This window comes from Pseudopipra pipra, chromosome 8 (assembly GCF_036250125.1).
Source record: "Pseudopipra pipra isolate bDixPip1 chromosome 8, bDixPip1.hap1, whole genome shotgun sequence".
NCBI classification, from domain to species: domain Eukaryota; kingdom Metazoa; phylum Chordata; class Aves; order Passeriformes; family Pipridae; genus Pseudopipra; species Pseudopipra pipra.
In genome coordinates, this window is record NC_087556.1 from 17,829,844 (window position 1) to 17,850,272 (window position 20,429).

The following is a 20,429-nucleotide window of genomic DNA, read 5'->3' on the forward strand; positions in this document are numbered from 1 at the left end:
TCCATTAAAAAGGCCAAGAAAGAATTCAGTCACCTATGTTAAAAGATATGCGAAAGGTATGAAATCAAAAGAAAAAGGAATGAATTTTGTCTAGGCAGCACACAGAATTCAACCCCAAAAGAGCTGGAATAGTCTTAGGAAGGTCCAATTTCCAGTGCAGTAAGCAGATTTCAACTGACTTGATTGCAGTTTTGCCTTTTGCACCAGCTAAATACAGCTTTGATAGTGCCTAAAGCCTTTCAAAACATCCACTAGCGCCCCAAAAAAGTGTAAGTGTTGCTTGCAATCCTGCATTCAACATGCCCTGTGCTATTCTGCTTCTACAGTCAAGTGGCTCCAGAAACAAAGCCAAATAAAGGCTTTCATGAGATCAACTGACATGCAATGAAAGCAAACATGGGGTGTTTTAGCATTTTGTCTCTGAAAGTGTAGGAAAGGTGCTGGTGTGCCCAGAAGCCTCTCTGTTTATTTTTGTGCTTAGCTATATCAGTTGGAGATTGTGCCATTAAAGACAGTATTGACACACCAGGGCACGCAAATGGCTGCATGACCCCTTTGCTGTTGGCTTGATTTTGTAACCTTTATGTTCCCTAATGCTGCTCTCTGCATGGGTGACGCACACTAAGCAGCCTCCTGCAAGGTCTTCTTGTACTTTACCATTATTGAATGTACCCTGACATTCATAGGTTCTCCTTACAGTTCATGCAGGGACAGCTCAGAGGACCCTTGTCCACTGCAGTGAAGTGTGGCACTGGACACATCCATCACACATCTGATAGAAAGTGACTTCTGCCCAGCTATGGAGAAGGCAGAAGGGTCAAAGGTTTAGGCTGTTCTTCAGTTGCTGGAGAAAAGCTTAAGGTGTGCACAAGAAATCAAGAAAATTATTTCACATCAAAAGGGTCAGAAATGTTGCAATGGCTATAGAGGTTTGGTTCAGGGTTCAAGGCATGAACACCTACAAAACATTTTCCATCTCTAGCTCTCTAAGTGCCTCGGTGAAACAGCTCCCCCACTTTTCTCATTTTACAGCATGTAAAACTGAGGCTTGGAGTGAGCCAGGCAGTGGTTTGGGGATAGATCCTGCGTCCTAGGCTGGCCCCAGCCTCCATCTGACTAGTCTGATGTTTAAGGCAGCCAGTTTCAAGGGAAAGGCAAGGATCTCTAGGGAAACACCCTCTTTAGTCGTGGTATGTAGAAGTTGTCTGTGTCCTGTAAGGAGTAAACTTAGAACACTTCAAAAGCTCTCCTTGATCCTTAGTGTGGGCTACAATGATTCCTTTGTCACATATTGTCAGTTGCAGTACTGGAGAAATGGTCTTGTTGTGGAAATTACTTGCACAGGCTCATGCTGTGTTGACCAAAAAAAGGTGTTCCTTTTGAGAGTTCAGAAAGCAAATATGGGTCCAGGGCATCTTTGTCCAGCACTCACAAACCAGGCAATTGAGGGCTGCGAGAGGGAAAGGGGCAGGAGTGCTGAGAGGTGGGTATCTGGGGATGAAAATCAAAGGAAAGTGAGGAGGTGGTGTGCCATTAAAGGACAAGCAGGATCATCTTGGAGAAAAAGGACAGTGACGGTGGGAGGGAAATTATGTATAGCACTCCAGGAAGGTGTAATTAGGATGAGCAGGACTGAGCAAGTCAAAGCACATTCCTGGCTGGCTGGCAGTTGGTGAGATAACCCCTGGAGGTGAGAGGGACCATACTGAGCTCCCAGGTCTAGCAACATACCCTGGCCACTTTCCAGCCACATCTCGCTCCTGTCGCCATGCACCCCGCAGAAAAGCCTGATTCCCATGTGGAGTGGCACCCACAGAGCTCCCCAGCATGGCCCTTTGGGAACCAGTATCCCAGGCCATGTGCTACTGCTCATCCTGGACATGGACAACATCCTTCAAAGAGCTTTGCTCAGGCCACCACAGACAAGATCAGAGTCATGGGGTATATGTGTCACAGGCATCAATGTAGGTGGATCTGTAAAACGAGCCTCCCTCCAGCACCCACAAGGGCTCTATCTCTCAAGAGGGAATTGTGCTTGGCCCTTGGCCCCTTCATGTGAATATTTGGGGCATGGCAAAAACTTAAAAAAAAGGGGGAAGGGCTATGGATTTAAGAGATATGTGGAGCTCTGCTTAAATGTTGCATTGTTGCACCCGAGACACACATTTTGTTTCCCTTTCAGGGTCCCGGCACTCCCCTCAATATTATTATTATTATCAGAAATATTTGTAAACAAAACTGCATTTCAAACTGTAAGAATTAAGCACTAAGAAGGCTTCCCAGTGACATGTTTTGAACTTCTTCAGTTGAAATCTTTCACAAGCTCTGAAGAAGCCATAAAGAGCTCCAGCCGATTTACAACTGGATCTCCTTCACCCAGGTCAGTTTGCCCAGCTCTAGCGCAGAGAGACTAACTGGTTTGGAGACTCTTTTGTGAGGCTGACAGGAGGAGGTTTAACCGAGGGATTTACGCAACCCTGTGATCTTTTCCATCTCTAATTTGCTATGCAGTCTAATGACCGTGCCGCGGCACCCGGAGCCCTGAATTACCCTGTGATTGTCCCTGTGACGAGCCAGCCCGCCGCGTCAAAGCCAGCAGATGGTGCTCCCAGCTTGGCCTGCAGCCGGGCTGAGGCTCAGTGCTGCTGCAGAAGAGCATCCTTGGATCGCAGAGGTTCAGGGAAATACTTCTGTGCTGGACATGAACATGTCCAGTGCAGACAACAGGATCTGTAGGGGATCCAAGCTTAAAAGTTCTCCTTTCCTCCTCTCTGCTTATCAAGACCAAGTATCTCGAGGCCTCAGCATGCGTAAAGTCCAAAAATTATTCTGACTGGCTGTGTTCACAGTAGTGGTGTGGAGCTGCTAGTGGCTGTGCCCATGGGTGGAGGACAGCAGCACCCTGGTGTGAGTTTTCTGCTGCAGAGTGCCACAGGGCAGTCACCACTGGTGTGCACACTTCCCACAGACCAGCACCATGGCAGCTGATGAGTCTTCTACCATTATCTGGCCTTAGCTCAGGAAGGATCAGATGCTCATTAACTCTCAGCAGGAAGATGGATGTAAAGCCATCAGCAGTATGAACAGTCTGTATCCACACTTTTTCACAGGTCCTCAGACAAACGCCAAGGTCTGGGATGCACAAATCTGTCTCCGCTCTTTGCCCTACAACAGCAATAAAAACTGCTCTGGGATGAGTCCAGTGAGGTCCTTCCTCTTTGCCTACAGATGACTATCATGACTAACTTTCTGCATTTACCTGCAATGAGTCAGATCTGCAAAATCATTAGACTGGCTTGAAAATAATACACAGCGCGAGCTATTTGTGTCCAAGCCTTTAAGGTACTCTTGGGGCTTGTTTCCTCTGGAAATGGCAGGGCTGGGAACATGCTGTTCTCGCTCATAAAAGGCAAGCTGACAGTCTTGGGCTCTGAACAACTGGGCTTTCCAATGAACACCCAATTGTCAAAAGGCTTGCCAGAAATTACAGGAGGTAGCGAGGCCGAGCAGGCACGTAGAACCTCTCTGTGTTGACCAAGACTTGCTGAGTGTGGGTCCTGGCTGCTTGCCTGAGAGAACTCAGATGTTCAGTGTTTGTACATTAAAATATGGGATCTTTTTTGCTCTGTCCTTGGCCAAGAACTTCTCTTGGCCTTCAGTGTAATACTTGTTGCTACTCTTCACTTCGGGAGTGGCTGCATTTTAGTGGTGAGCATCAGATCAGCCCATGGGGCGTGGTGGCCCCCAGCGAACTGTAAGGAAAGCTGAATAATTTCCCAATAAAACCCAGGGTGCAGGATCTGGCTCCAGCTCCAGCATTCCCCAGTGTCATGTGCACTGACTGGGACCATCTCTTTTGCCAGAATAGTCAGATAGTCCCAATAAATGGTGGTAATGATGAGCTTGGAGGCTGAATGATGGCCAAGATGAAGAAAGCTCCAAGATAGTCAGGATAAACTGGCATCACAAAATCTATCATGTAAATGCCATTGTTGTCAGGGCCACTACCCAGCTTTCTGTCAAAATCTTAAGGGTGAAGCACTTTTATTGCTGGCTGTTGGAAAAATATTGCAGGCACACAGTTGTTGGCCAACCCTGACCTCTTTTATAAGTGTCCCAAGAAACCAGCATAAATAATAAAGCATCACTTTTGTTGGCCTGCTGGGGACAAGCCCCTTGGCTTTCATTCTGCCAGTCAGGACAAGGTTTCATCACTGATGAGGTCCACCACAAAGAGGTTCTTTATTGAAGCGCAACACTCTCTGAAGGAGATGTTTCTTTTCCAGTCTAAATGGACCAGATATTTTGGTTACAGGCTAAGAGCATGACCTGTGTACCAAGCAAGATTTTCCCTGAGTCCTAAAAATCAGATCCAGAGGGTGAAGGAAAGAGAATTGTGGCTAGAAATAATAAACCTTTTCTGAGTGCCACCACTGATTCACAGGTAGGAAAGATGGCTTCATGCTGGTCAGGTGCTGCTGAGGGGAGTCAATGCATGGTGACAAACTTGGTTCTGGCCAGTTACATTCATTTGCCATAGCTGACAGCAGTCAAGTTTGCTTTGTATGAATGTTTTACAAAGTCTTCCTTATCTCACCTCCATCACTGCAGCATCCCAGGACATGGTCTACTGCAAACTCTCAGTACACTTACGATGTGTCAGCTGTTGACTAGAGACTGGTAACTGAGGCAAGGCAGAGATAGTGACTTGCCCAGATCCAAGCAGCAAAATGTTATCTCACGTGGTACATCTGAGCTGAAAACAGACCAGAGAACAGCCTGCTATTAGGGAGAGGAAGAGGGAGCTGAGGGTACCCATACAATATATCACAACTGAGAAGAGGGGTACCCTACAGTAGAAAGTGCAAGAACATCGTGGTTTCTGGCCAGAGGTTGCTGGGTGCTGAGACCTCATACACTGGGATGGCACCACCTCAGGAGCAAAAGAGGATCCTGTATAAAGTCAGCTCTTCCCAAACATTGGTGTTTATATGGGGACCTGTATCTGGTGTCAGAATGAAAATCAGCAGCAAAGTTTGCACTGTTTTTACGTTAACACGTGCAAAGTAGGAATGAGCCCTGTGTTTAGAGGACAAAGCAAGTGTTGCCACACCAGAGAGAAGGGGGCAAAAACCCCAACCACCACCACATTAGAAGAAACTAATGTTCATATTTATCCATCATTGGGTGGTATTTTCTGGAATGATGTACTTTAGACAGCTTTATCCTTACCTGTTGCCACTGTGAAAGATGTGCTAACTCCCAGACTTTGTGTTGTCTGATTACATCACAGTACCTGTTTGGAGACAGAGTCCAACTCTTCCTCTTCACATTTGTCAGAAGTATGGCAACATGAGTCAGACCTCAGGCCATCAAGGTGACCAAAGAGGAATCTGTAATGCACTGTGGTACTGCAGGCACCAACCTCCGACCCATTGCCCCTGCAGTTCCCCGTCCGACTGAGGGATGGCGACGCTGGCTCAGCTCTTACTTCATCTAATAATGCACACAGTGCACTTTGTGAAAGGATTTTTTCATTAGCACCACAGGGTGTGCTGGTAGATGATTGCATATGACAGGAGTCATTCTTACAGCCACGGTCCACTTGCTGTTGCTACGTCTGAAGCCTTGCATGCAGCTGCTGGAACAGCCCTTACCCGCCCATGGATTGTAACCAGAGAAAGAACAGAATGTCCTCAGAAATTACGCGTGGCTTGTTTCTGGGATGCTTTTTATTATGAGCATTTACAGACTGTGTCGGTGATTGGTAGGTGGTTATGCTCAAAGGAGATAACAGATCCCACCCAGGACACCGGCTCTTGTAATTCCAGCTTAGTCTTTGATCATGGATAAATTATTCCTCTTTCACATGCCTCTGTCTCCTTCCCCATTCAAGTGTCTACTTAGACTGTAAGATTTTCGAGACAGTGGGTGTATCCTAGCGTGCAGATACAGAATTTAGTATACATACTGTACAGCATGCAGAACAATGCAGCCCTTGATCTTGATGGCAGCCTTCACCCATTATCTTAATAGAAGCATCAAAGTCTATATATGAAATAGTTTACCCGAACAATCCTTTGGCCATACTGACTCCAGAACAGACCTGTGACAAGAAGTGACAGAGGAAAATAAAACCATTCTGTATGTTTGGAATGACTGAAGATTATCTGGGTTCTGCATGGAGGTGACTGTCCTCCAAGTGGCAGCACTGCACCTTAGACACAATGTGTGTGCCATCTCCACAACCTGCTAGAAGCTTTCTTCTGTGTAGGAAAAAGAAGTCAATTCCAGGTCTTGGATCCCAAAGGGCAATTTTTTAGCAACTGTAGTGTTGCTCTGCAGGTGGCAACTCTTTAAAGAGCTCGACTAATACCACACTGGCACCAGAGAATCAACTGATTACCTCCATTACAGGGGGAGACTCTTGACCCATCCCAAGAGGGAGCAAAAACCAAAGACTTGAGGAGACTGGACCCTCCAGCTATCCAGTCCCTTTTCCATTTTTAACCACCCACTGGAAACACCACAGGAGGTAGAAGGCATCAGTTCTTAAGGAAAACTCCCTTTTGACTAAAAATTCTCAAAAAGGACATTTTAAACCGGAGGTTTTGACCAGGAGTAATGTGAGGACCACTAATACTGCTCAACTGCCACTAAGAGAGTGAACTTCCCATCTTGTGCGGCAGAAGAGCAGACACCACTGTGCACCTCACCTCCAAGCGTACATCTTCCAGGTTTGCTGGGCTGCAAGGAGCAGATCTGTGTGCAGCCTCTACCAAAGAGAGCCTATTTCATTGGCATACTACCTCTCTTCACCAAGACATCTGTCAGTCTGACCTGGTGATGTTTTTCACTGTGCTTCTTCAGGCCAGATTTGTGTCTTATGTCTCCTCTGCCCCAGCTTGGCAGACCCACATCCACACTGTGCAGGATCTTTCTGGCAACGCTAGGCATCCTGGAGCAACAGTGAACCTCTGTTAGTCATTTGCCAGCCACTTTCTAATCCAAGCCTTGCTATTTTTATCCAGTTCAGATTTCTTCATTCCTTTAATAAACATATAATGTGGCAATCTACCAAATGTCTGGCCAAAGGCAGAGCAGTTTGCAATCGTTTCTGGCCCTACTGCCAGAAAACAACTAACTAATCAAAAGACATCTTGTTTGCTAAGTTGACCCCAGTAGCAAAGTCTCCTCTCAGAGGAAGGATATGGATATCAGGACTCTGTCAGTATTCCCACACAACTGGGGGTGTCTCCACCTTCTCTCCCAAATCAACTACATTAATGATGTAGTAGAGGAGAATTCAGCAGTATCCTATCATGCCCACCCAAACACCAAAGGAGCAAGTGATCTATGTGTCACAAGGAAGACTGTAGGTCCTCCAGTAAAATCACTCAATCTTCTGACATTTCTACCCTCGATGACCCAACAAATAAGGACACATGGCAGTGTCCACTGCCATGTCCTCTTGTGACCTCAGCCCCAGCGTGTCTTAGACGTGGTACCTCTCATTGAAAACTGAGTGACTCTTTTGGTTTGGACCACCAGCAGATACTGTTGAGTCTTCATCTGAGCTGAGTAAAAGCACACACATTCAAAATGTGCTAAGCCCTATAATAACAGGGAGAAGGTGACCTCAAATATGTTGTTTGTACCATCAGCTAAATGCTAATTTGGAGCTGCTCTCCCTCCCACTTTGCTGGGTTATCTTGACAGAATAAAAGCTAGAATTCCCAAAGAACTAGCAATTACTAGCAAGTTTCCAAGGGCAGAACTCAAAATAATCTAAGGAAAAAAACCCTGGTCATTAAATCTCTGATTTCCAGGAAAAAAAACCCAGAGCCCCTGATCTCTGAAAAGCGTGTTCTTCACAGTATCTTTGGCAGGATTTCCAAAATCACCTGTATGTATAAACCTTGGTCTGAGTGACCTCTCTGCAAGGCTAAGATGGCAGATCATTCTCTTATGCTCAGTCAAATGTATGAATAAATTTCTTTCAGGCATAGTTAGGGTCTCAGCCTATGCATTTTGGAGATTTTGTAGTGAAATTAGCACAAGGTCATAACTTCTCTGTTGAGGAAAGTTGTACCTGCTCCCCCTTCCAGGTGGGGAGATTTGTGGGGAGTAGAGGGCAGCTGAGCAGCGGGACTTTCCTATAAAAGGAGCCCGCTGGGACAAGAACTTCTGGAAGGTTATTTGGGGGATGTGAGTATGTAGGGTGTTGATGATGTGTGCTAGGGAAATGATGGGCTGCAGCAAAACTGTAGTGCAGGTTTAGAGATTCAGCCTCAGAAATTCTGCTTGTGGTTTAAGCCATTGTTTAAGGCTGGTAAAGCAGCTGCTAGAGAAAAGGGGAAGCAGAGGGAAACCGCTTATTATAACTGGTACTGTGTAGAGGATGGGGAGCAAAGTAGTGCATGGTCTGCTCTTGGGGAGGAAAGCATACTTCGTTGAATAGAGACTTATCTTTTTTACTTCTCTATTGTGTCTGTCCCTTTCCTGTAATTAGGTATGTTCTGGGTAGTAAAGGGAAGATTTTGGCTCTGATACTGGGAACCTGAAGCAACCCTGAGGCTCCAGAGCCTGTGTTTCTGACACTTTAGAGTCCCCTGCTGTTGAGGAAAGCAGTACCCTTGTCCATGGCCTTACATGTAATGAAGGCTTGTGAAAGTCTCTCTTCTGATGATGACATGGCAGCCTGACCTCCCATGTGATATTTTTCTGCTCATTGCTGGGATATCATCAAGGTCTAGAATTTTATGAATTAGTTCTAGGGACATGGTTGCTACTTTAAGAACCTTTGTACCCTCTTCTAGAGGCATAGGAAAGCTTTGTTTTTCAGGTCTCTGAACATCTTAATAGTTGATTTGAAGGCTCTTCCCAATGCCAGAGCAGGTCTGCTGTGGGATCCCTTTGGCCAAGTCAGGAATATTTCTCAGCTGATGACCTCACAGATAATGGAGTGGAGGGTCAGAGTCTTGGAAGTGTCATCTGAGGTGCTGGAGACCGAGGCCATCCTTTGATGAGGTCTGTCCCTGAGCTGCTATCTTGGTTGGGTGATGTCAGCCTTAGGGGGTGTTTGTGTGCTGGCAGTGCCTGGTCAGGACATTTCACTTAAGTAACCCCTTGCTCCTCACATGTCAGTGAGTATGGGTTGTGCATCGACCAGACCTTTGCCTGGCATCAGTCTTATCTAAAGTTTACTGTTCTCGGGTTTCTGTGGTCAGCCAAAGATTCAGAAACTCTCTGGTGCTTGCAGACAAACAGAAAATCTGGCACTTTTTTTTAGTGTGACCATGTCCCTGCAGTGGTTGACAGGATGTCCTGTCTGAGGGAAAATTACAGATGTTTGATCTTCAAACAGTGTCCATAGGGACTCCCACTAGATCTGAACAGCTATCATATCTCCTCTGATATCAAAAAGCAGATCCTAGCTGAAAGGCTTCCAGTGGCTATATCCTCTGTTGTTTCATCACTAAGCAAATAAACCAATTGCAAACCCTTTTATTACATGTTGTGAAATTTTTAAAGGCTTTTTTGGTCTGAAATTTACTTTTTTCTTCATCTGCAAAAAGATCTTAAGGAAGAATCTAGAATCAAATAGGCTGTGGGATGGTTCAAAACCAACTGCTTTGCCAAGCCTCTGGCCATCTGAGATAGGTCCAATTTTTCCTTTAATGGGTGCAGCAGTATCACAGGCTGCAGCAGGGGTTTGTTGCATAAGACTCAGTGTGATGGGGATTAGTCCCTCTTGTGAAGAAAGAAGAAGACATGACTGAGATTGCTCAGCTGATTAGTGGCAAAGTGGGAATAAGCATCCAAACATCTGTACAGTTCGTTTTCTACATAAGGTTAAAAAAAGCACATTTTTTAATCTTCGTGAGTCTAACTGAGGGAAAGGGGAATTGTAAATTTCTACCTCGTTGATGGAGAAGTTGATATGCTCACGTTGTTGCATACAGAGCCAGACCAGAGACACTTCTCTGAGGGGAGGGAATGGATGCCACTGGAATTTAACTTGAGTAGGTGTATAAATTACCTCATACACATTCCCTCGCCCACTCCATCTGCACTGTAAGTCATTCAAGTCCTAAAGTGATGGGATTTAATCTTAAGGTTCTTGCTGACTCCTCTCTGGCATGTCTGACAATACAGACTTGGAGAACTCTCACTTGATACCCTAAGGCTTTTTAAATGCCACAAGAGGTGGCATCTGTTTGGGTTGCTGGTAGCAGCAGTTTGAAAGCTTTAGAGGGCACTGGAGCCATGCAATCAGCCACCCTACTTGCTGGTGCACAGAAGTAAAGGCATGTTGCTTTCTGAAGTAGGAAGGTTTCTTCTTGAAGTGTGGGGATTTGACAGTGCTTTGACACTGGTTCAGAGGATTGCAAAGGAGTTCCTTTAGCTCAACAGGTGCTGACACTCCACAGGCTTTCCTTGAAGTCTGAGGTAGAGGTGGAAGTATCAAAGCTAAGCAAAGTTTTCAGGACTATCTCAGCAGGACTGATATCATCCATGTTTCACGCAGATGAAAGAGAAAAGAGGAAAAAAGGAAAGCAAGCTTTGAGAACATTGAGTAAAAATTCATTACTAATATCATTAAAGCATAGCTGAGCCAGCTCACTTTCCCCCATTCCTCGATCACACAATTTGGCTTCTTTTACTTGAGCACTAATCAAATCCAACAGCAGTAGGCAATGTGGGGGCTCAGAAGGTCCCACAGCTTGAGGGACCTTCTTTTGCCCTCAAAGTGTGGCGCTGGGCACAAAAGCAAAGCGTTTCATTGTCTGCCTGTGCAGGCAGGTGACAGCAGGAAGTCAGCTGCTGATTGCAAATGTTTGCTGACCGCAGCTTGCCGGGAGTGCCGGCTCTGGCTGCCTGCACCCAGAAAGCTCTCAAAGCCAGGACCTCATCAGTGAGGACAATTGGGGGGGGGGGGGGGGGATTGGAGGAGGAGAAACACTGGAAAAGCTCTGCTCCTTATCTTAAATATGATGTTGCTGGTATCAGTGTGCTAGTATTGAAGGAGATAGTGGAGACAATAGGAATATACTCATCAAGCAGAAAGTTTTGGCTGAATAGTGTTTCATCTGGGCATGTGTAAGTGCCGTGCTCATGCACACACAAAAGTCAGGTGTGCATGAGGAATTTCAGTGATCAAGCTGAAACAACACTGGAAAATCTGGAAGGATATTTCGTCTGTCAAAAACCTTTGTTTCTTTAGTTTAATCATTCCTGTCATGTTTAGGACAGATAGTTTTGAAAATACAACCTAATGGCAAGAGATTGCATTTGATTCTCAGCTTTGCTGCAAATGCTCTGGGCTGCCTCTTGCAAGGCAGCTCTGTGCCTGCATCTGTATATGGGGGTTTTGCATCTTGGGTTATAAACTCTCTCCAGGGTAGGAGCTGCAAGATCGTATGATCTGCTCAAACCTTTCAGCACTTCCATGGAAGAGTGAGGTTGTTGGTTGTATTAAAAATAGAGGTCCAGATATAATCTGACTGTTGTTCTATAGGGCTCAAAGCAACTGTTGCTGGCTGTGGTTAGTCAGAGGATACTTTTGGTCTGACTCAATAAAGCTAGTTTTGTTGCAATAGTTACTAAAACAACCTCACATTCTTTTTATAGATGGAGAAATCTGGCTGTTCCTTAATAGGAGGTACAAACCTGACAGCCCTGGAGAGATGGAAATGCAGGTTACCTGGAGGCAGATTAAGGGGGGGGTTTACAAGATAAAATGTCGTGGGTCTCACTTATTTGCAACACTTGCTACTTTTCTGCGTTAGAAGTGCTGAGTTTGCATCTCTGTACATCTGTGACAGCCAAAAGGCATTGCCTATGGTGATGCTTCAATAAAACAGCAGACTTGAGAAATGCCCCATGTCTGTAAAGTGACCAAGTGGCAGAGTTGGGTCTGCCAGTTCATGGACTCCAGCCATCCACTGAAGCATGCACAGGAGACAATGTGTAGGTGGTGGAGCAGAAAGCACTTAGCTGGCTCTTACATAGGACCTTCTCCCTTTGAACAGATCTTGCCCTTAAAAACATGCACATAGTTCCTGTCAAGTACCTCCCCAGAGCTGAATTTGACTGAATTTCCTATAGCACGTTTCAGAAGGAGGGGCTTTCCACAAACCGTTTCATGGCTGTCCTAGCTGGGTCTGCAGGTGCCACCATGAAGAAGTATAAGTAATGTGCTGTCTTTAGCATGTTTTTCCCAAACAAGTGAAATAAATTCCTTTTTCCTTTTTGCAGAATACTGTTCAGGGAAAACACAGTTTACAACTGCTATTTCTTAAAATATCTTTTATTCATTAGCTGCTGTTGTTAATAGAATCAAGGTGTTATTAGTAAAACCAGGTAATTATTCACATAACACACCAGTCATTCACGTTTGCTCACTAGCTGGAGCAGCCGTTAGAAGGCCAACCCCAATGTGCACACTTGGAAGCAGAAGGTCATCCTGATGCACCACTGCTTTCTAGGTAGGTCTCTAGAAATTCCTTCAGAAGGCACTTTGTTTCACCACCTGTATACATAACTCCGTATTCTTAATCTGCATAGAGCAGCCACTGCCCTCCTGGGTGTGATCCAAGTTATACAACCAGTTGCAGATGCTAATCTGTGCTGACAGCCTTGTACACCATTAAACCCTGGTGGTCTAAATTGATAATTTCTTGCAAATTCGTCAGAATTACTTGTTTCCAAAGACTGTCAGGCCCTGGGAAACTTTCACATAATATCTTAGCATATATCTATCTTGACTTTGGCCTGTGATGTTTTCTGGTTACTATTTCTCCATCTGAATCTACAGAAACATATAGAACTTAAACACAAACTTGCTCAAAGGTGTCTTTTATGATACCAGGAAATGCTACTTTACTGGGGTAGTGGAAAGTGTATGTCCTCTGCAGAACACGATATTGTGGCATGAGGTGGACTTGAATTCATGGGGAATAACCTGGAGGGATATCAGTACTTGGGCACATTGATACTGTCATCTCTACAGGAGTTGACATTTATCTACTCGAACTGTTTTAACAGCCTGTATGCAACAAAGAAAGGCTCCCTGCCACAGCCCTTTGTGTTTTGCAGACTATTTGGGGTCCCCCGCCTTCCTTTGCTGTTCCTTGGACCTCTTCACCCTTTAGAGATATATAAACATATAACAAATTCAGGTAAACTACTACATGGAATTGAATCTGGACATACAGAGGTTTTTCCCCAGCTCTCATACCTCAAGCAATGACCTCCTCTGACTGCTGTGTTGCAATGCCCAGCCCGAGCGCTGGTAAAGAACAGAGTTCCTTGTAGACACTAGAAGGGTAAAGAGGAGCAGTGTAACTTCGTGGCACCCAGCAGACAGCAATTTACATCTCTGCCCTATATGGAAACTTAGCAGAGCGGGATGCCCCAAGCTTTCAAACCAGGAGAGAGCTCTCTGGGATCTTAGCCATATGTCATATGGTGCTGGTTACTCGTGAATGGGTTTGCTTGGGGCTTTCCTATACATGTGGTTAATGAAAGAGTCTGCTCCTTCAGCAGGTCTCAGTCTGGTTCCTTTCTGAGCAGCACTGGCTCAGACTGGTGGCTTTGCTAGTGCTCTTGGTTGGCTTTCCCTGGTCTTGCCCAGATGAGTCTTGGTCTCCAGCTGCTGAAAGAGGAAACACCATTTCTGTCTGCACAGCAAGGGTCTCCAAAGAAGTCTGGGCTGTAGTTGATGTGTAGATGGCAAGCCTGAATGTAATGCCAGCCAGCAAGCCTGGAGAAAGGAGTGTTTATCATCTTAGGTGTCCACAGTGGGAGAAAGGGGTAAGTGTTCTGAAACTCTTCCTAAATCCAGCCTTGCCTTTTCCCCTTCATCGAGTCTGGCCCCCTGAAGAAGCTCCTGTCCTGAGCAGCAAAAGTAGCTGGGAATGAGGGCTGAGCAAAGGGACACAGTAATAGAGAAGTCTGTGGGCTCCTGATCACCATTATATAGACCCTTCCCTACTGCAGGATTACTCTGATCTTGTTCCCCATCCTACTAGGAGTGCTGACTTTCAGTGTAGCTGCAGCAGACAGAGAGGACCCTGTTGGTCTGATCTGCCAGCAGCCTGATGCTCTGATCCACATTACAGTCAGTAGCTGGGGAACCAGGATGCACAGGGGGGATCTGATTAGTGTAACCAAGGAAACAGGAGGAGTCAGCTTTTTAGGATGAACCAAAATGGAGAAACACTCTGAATGAATAACTTCATTCACTGCATAACATGGTGGAGAAAACTGAGAGGATTGTGTTGCTGTGCTTGACAACTAACTGTGTAGATATTACCTGTGGAGGCGAGCTCAGCAGGTGTGTAGGTCAGACATTGCACGCTGGTATTTTCTGTTAGGTTTCAACAGCATTCAGAAGTCCTACATGGAATTATAAATCTAAACCAGGCAGTAGTTTGTGGTTCATATGATAAAAAGTATAAATCAGCAGGAAAATGTGAAAAGGCCATGCTGACATGTCAGTGAAGAAGAGTCACTAGCTGTGGATTTAAGTGCTAAGTGAAGTGCTACAGGTTGTTTCACAAAGCCAAGTTTTTTATCCAGCTTAGTACAGAGCTGTCATTTGGGAATTCAGAGGCACGTGCAGCCCTTACCAATAGACCATCCTCTGCATTGACTTTACTGGGGGTTTGCAGTGCCAAGTGCCTTTTCTCTTCTTTTCTATTTATTTGCCAGTGTGATAGACACCCTGCTAGCCCCGGCAAATAAACCATTTGTTATCTGTCATGCCCTTAACTGGAATTAGCTCCCACCCCATTTCCCCGCTGCCTCAGTTGAGCAGCTCCTCAGCAGCCAGGTTATTTCTCAGCTTCTGCTGCCTGTTTCTTGGCGATGGCACTCTCATAATCACTGTCTTACAGTAAGAATGCTCCTGAATCAGTGTCCCTATCTGCCCCAACAGGAAGAGCTGCCTAACCCTGTCCTCTCAGCCATGGAAAAACTATTTGCAAATACATGAGGAAGGAGGCACATTTTCAGTAGTTATAAATCTGAACTTTTACTGGTAGGTGCTTTATCTATGCTAGCTAATCTAGAGTGTCTCAGTACTTTTCACTGAGGGTTGGAGTTAGTATCTTTACACTAATTCACTTTCTCTTTTACTGCTGCACTGTGGACCTCTTATGACCAGGAATGCATTCTTTCTCCCCAGTAGCTTTTTACAGAAGTGAAGTTAGTGCATTTAATAGGCTAATGTGCTCTGAAGTGGGGTTTGTGTTAAAGATGCTATGCCTGACCTTATAAATAATTAATATTTGATACACCTTGAGCAGTCCTATGCATTTAAACATTGGCAGTAAACAGCAAGCACATTTATAAGCATGTGTGGTACTACCCTTTGTGCTAGAGCTGATGCCGTGAGGTCAAGAAAGCTCTCTGCCCTATCTTGGGGACAAGAGAAGGTCAGAGGCTATTGGCACTTACACTACACACTCTGCCCAGGCAAACATTTGGGTTGGAAGTGTCTGTATGTGCTGGCCATATGGGAGGGAGGTGTATCTTAATGGTGCAACTAAAGGGCAGAGGCTGAGCTCAGAGTTTGCCTGTGCCCCAGCTCAGTGACTGTGCTGCTGGGTGGCAGAGCAGGGCTGGGCAGGAGATGAAGAAGGGTTTCTCCAGCTGAATGGAAATGTGTCACAGCACGACACATACTGTGGCTGAATGAAAGTAACTCATCAGGGCAGGGAAAATTCAGCTGAACTGGTTACTGACAAAATATGTTGAGCAATTAGTGATCCTTGCAGTATGTCCTGTACCTGCTCACGTAGAAGAAGATGACAGTAAACATGCTGTTAAGAAATGAAATGCGTCCAGTTCCAATAGCAGAAGCATTTATTATCAGTCTGTGCTGTTCTGTTAGCTCAAGACATCCAGATAAAGATGCAGGCATAGAACAAGCTAGGAGAGCTGCACCTCAACTCATCAATCATTGAAAAGCATTACATATTTAAATCTGCAATCTGAACTAATTTGAATCTCTTGAGAGACAAACCTGTGCATGCACCTCCTGGAAGAGGCTGCTTTAGTTTCAGTGCTTCAGTGTCTCTCATTGTACGGGAGTTTGGTTATGGCAAGGGTTTCTGCAGTAGCAAAGGATGGGATACTATGGTCTGGTTTTCCTCAAAGATTGAGGGATGGCTGAAGACCTGCCTTGTGAACTTCACAGAAACAGGAATGGCTGAAGTCTAAATAAAGCAGTAAGATGGAAAATTTCTAAGATGTTGTGCTGTTTGTGTTATAACATCCCTAACCATGCTCTGGCTTCCCTGTGCTAGATGTGGAACATGAAGTCTTCTATCCATAGAGTACAGCAGAAAACCTGTGAAGGAGGAAAGCAGCATTTGGCCAGATTCATGGAGGATTAAGAAGCCTACACAGCATCACATAAGAAGCCAACAGCAGAACCAAAGAAATTCATTAGTAGTGATTTGGACTCCAGGCTGGCCCAGCTCAACGGGTATAAAATTGCATCATCCTTGTGACTGGCTAAATTCCACTGAGGGGGCCACTTGCCAGCAGAAAATGTGGTCATCATAATTGAAACATTGCCTGAAACCAGAAATATCATCTTAGAAGAGAAAAAAAATGTTCTGGCTGTTTTAAAATGTTCTGGTTTGGGCATTTTCAAAATGAAATGCTTCTATGTGTTGCTTAGAGAAGACTTCTCAGCTGTGTTTGTGTGCAAAGGTAGTGATCATGTGGAAGGGATATATTATGTGGAAGGGAAGGAGTCAATCAAAGACAAAGGAAAGCAAACACTGTTAAGGCTGAAAAGGAGAACTGCCCCATGAATAATCAGCCACACAAGAAAGCTGAGAGATCACAGCTTTTTGTCTGTTTTCAGACAAATCCAAAAAGTTTGTAAAGTTTTTCCTTTAATTTTTCACTTTTCTGAGTCCAAATGAAAGCTAGTTGTGAAACAAATATTTCCATTTTTGATGCTCCTCTATTACAACCTCTTACGCTCTGCCTGCATGTGACTCAGCTTAACTGGAATTGGAGAGACTAGAGACAAAGAAAAATCTCATAAATGCAGAAAATAAATCCCACACAAATATTAAAATAATGCTAGTGCATTGTTACTAACTGTTCTAAAGAGCTTTGATATTTCCTGAAAACTCTCATGTGTCTGCAGTGTATCCCACGGCATCAATCCCAGTATGTTATGTGGTCATTAGTCCAAAGAACATATTCATTTATGAGTTTGAGATGGGCTTGTTACTCAAGATGGCATACTCAGTTATGAGCTTCATTCCTAATGATTCAATATTTACTGTGTGCTGTCAAACATCTTGATAGTTTGATGGCTGACCTTCTCAGAGGCTTGGAGTATTAAAAACAAAGCCTGGTGAAGAGAACTGGAAGATCTGGAAGGAATGACATGGAGGGGTAGCAGTGCTGCTTCCAAAGCAGCATCCTGGGTAGGATCCTGGGGCTGTGATTCCAGCCCTCTGTGTCCTATGCTGCAACAGGGGCCATCACAAGAGCAGAATTCAGAGCAGGGTAACTACTGGCAACTATTCCTCATCCTGCTGTACCTGCCTGACATGTCATATTTTCCACCAGTGGCAACCCGAGAGGCTGTTGACAGAGAGCTTGCAAGCTGTTTGAGGCTGTTTGAGGTCTGCTCCACTCAGGCCTGTGCCCACAGATCTTTTGTGTTTTTGTGTTAGAGGGCACATCTCTGCTTTTACTGTCTGGTTATAGACTTTGTTTACTGTGAGGTCCCTTAACGCTTGGCGAACCTGTCGGTGCTGTCTGCTGCCATGACATCCTATGGAAACAATTTCCAGAAGTTTATCACCTCCACTATGAAAAAATAAAAGTGCTCTTATATGTCAAGTGCATCTAAAAATTTCCAGTTTCAAATTTCCAGTAGTTTTTGGGGCATTTTGAACCTCCTTGATGAGCTTCAAAGTAGGAAGCTTACTCTCAGACCAAAGCCACCAAATGACATGTTTCTCACTGGGAGCACTCAGAGCCCATGCTTAGAATTGAGGGCTCTCCTCATTAAAATCCAGGTGTGGAACTCATTGCACCAAACTCATGATCTAGAAGACAGGCATCCAGAAACCAGTCCAGGTGTCCGTATATAGAAGTTACAAATGCACCACCAGCAGATGATTCACCCTTTTCTAAAACAGGTATCTCAGATTACTGCTTTGAGTCACTGTGGGAACCGCCTCCCTGTCTCCCTTGACTGGAGGATGCTTATTTAACCAGAGTGGATTTCATACGTGTTTAAAATTGCTGAAGTTAGTTGAAACCTGCCCCCACCATCTTTGCCCTGTGAAAAGAGACACCTGAATTCTAAATCATCTCATAAGACTTTTGGCTGAAGGGGGATAGTGGGCAGGTGAGTGTAGGGCAGCCTGATGCTCCATCACCTCTTTGAGGTGAGAAAACATCTTGGCCTCAGTCACGGTCTTTAAAATTAATTATCTTGGTTTTATGATGATGCACTTACCAGTGCTCACCCAAGAACAATGTATCAAAACATAGTTTCTTTGGGATCCAGGGTAGGGCAAATCTATCCTAGATGATAAAATGGTAGCAAAATGTGTGATATTTGAATCACCAGTATTTAATTAGGCATCTAAAAAAGACAAGGAAGAAGAGCAATATTATGATTGCATAAGTCTCCTCCTGTTTTGCATGTTAAAAATCACATGGCCAGGGTTACCAGAATTGTGTGATTAGCTTAGAAACCTTTAATTTTATTTAACTGTGCAAATGTGACAGAATGTCAGACATCTCTGTAGATGAAAGAAGAAGTATTTAGGATAATTTTTTCAAAATGACAACTTCACTTAGTCAGCATATAAAGTGCCTGAAGGTCACAGGCATTTCCAAAAGGGATAGGCATTTCTTCTATTTGAGTGATAAAGACCAGAGTTTCGTAAAAAGCTATTTTAGGAAAACTAAAAAAAAAAAAAAAAAAATGTAAAACAAGCAGCTGCATTTGTTACAAAGCCAAAGTGGCGTGTAAGAGCTGTCGTCACCATGGTTTCTATTATGAAATACTATTTGTTCTGCAAATTGCTGTATCTTTCCATGCAGTTTAAAAAAATAATAAAAGACACAGTTTTACAAGTTGCTTTTTTCATTTAAGAATTCCAAGTAAGGACTCGATTATTTTTATGTAATGCCAACTTTCTATATAGAGTCACAGAATGACAAGATTACAACACAGCTAACATTTATATGGGTGAAAATCGTATTTTCAACCCTCCCTCCCAAGTATACTCCCTTATGATTGATACCCGTGTGTTGTTTATGTATGTTATGTGTACATATTTCCATGTGACTAAGTGTGTCTACACGCATACTGAATTACGATTTATTTTTTTTTTTTTGCGTCCTGGGTTTCTTTTATACTTTTATACAACAGTCTTTTTAAAGCTAAAACCGGAGCTCATTTTTAAACGCAAGTTGAAGCGCTCGCATTTCCCACGACTCCAGCATCTGACGCTTTTTTGAGAAAGTCCAAAGGCGGGCTGGGGCATGGAGCGGGGCCGGGCCGGGGCCGGGCGGCGCGGCGGGATTGGCCGGGCTCGGTCAGGCGCCGTGGGCTGTTGTACACACGCGGTGCGGGCCGGGTGACCGGCAGTAACCCCCGGGGAAGCCCAGCCCACTGCGGGTGTTCCCTCGATCCAGGCCGTGCACCGTCAGCCGGTTGTGGCCGTGCCCGTGCCCGGGGCGGGGGCTGGGGCTCGGGCTCAGGGCGGAGGGCTCCGTTCTCCCCCGGCCGCCGAGCGAGGGGCACGGCCGGGCACGGCCTCCCCGGCCACAGCCCGGGGGCACCTCGCCCTCCTGGGGGATGTGCTGCACCCACAGCCCCGCTGCTGGCCGTGGCAGCCGTGGCCGGAGCGCTGCCCACCGGGGCTGCCCGGGAGAAGAGGTCTGTCAGGGGCTGAGGCGAGTTGGCTGTGCATTCAGCAAATACCACCCCATCTGTCCATCTGCTGTGGTGCCATCTCCTCCACGTGCTCTCCTAGGACTTTGTTCGCTCCCCACAGCCTTCCTGGAGTCCTGGCCCCTCACAAAGGGTCAGCAGCAGCTGCTGGTTTCTCACTGTTGTGGGATCTATGGCTCAGTGCAGGGCTGGTACTCAGCCCTGCTCCTGAGCAGCGCCCGGTGGGACTCTCTAGGACAAGCTCCCTGGTCCTCTCCCAGGGTCCTGGGCTGAATACGATGGGCTGCTCACAGATATGGTCACTGCATCCCAGCTCTGGGGAGAGGATTGCAGCTAGAACCTTGTCTCCCCTAAAGACCACACTGGTATCTTCTGCATGTTGTGTTCAGAGCAAGAAGATGCAGCAAACCCTCCCCTGACAGCCTGCAGCCCTCCCTGCTGTCCCTCCCTTGGGTCTGAACAAGTAGGCACT

At 45.4% G+C, this 20,429-nt stretch overlaps 1 long non-coding RNA gene across 1 annotated transcript; it reads right to left on the bottom strand.

The window, feature by feature from the left end:
- Positions 1–4,158: 4,158 nt before the first annotated feature.
- Positions 4,159–9,157, bottom strand: LOC135417982 (uncharacterized). The gene is made up of 3 exons (XR_010432290.1): positions 8,802–9,157; positions 5,233–6,958; positions 4,159–4,756 (listed from the first exon to the last, which is right to left on the bottom strand). It is a non-coding gene; the product is annotated as an uncharacterized LOC135417982 (long non-coding RNA).
- Positions 9,158–20,429: the final 11,272 nt, after the last annotated feature.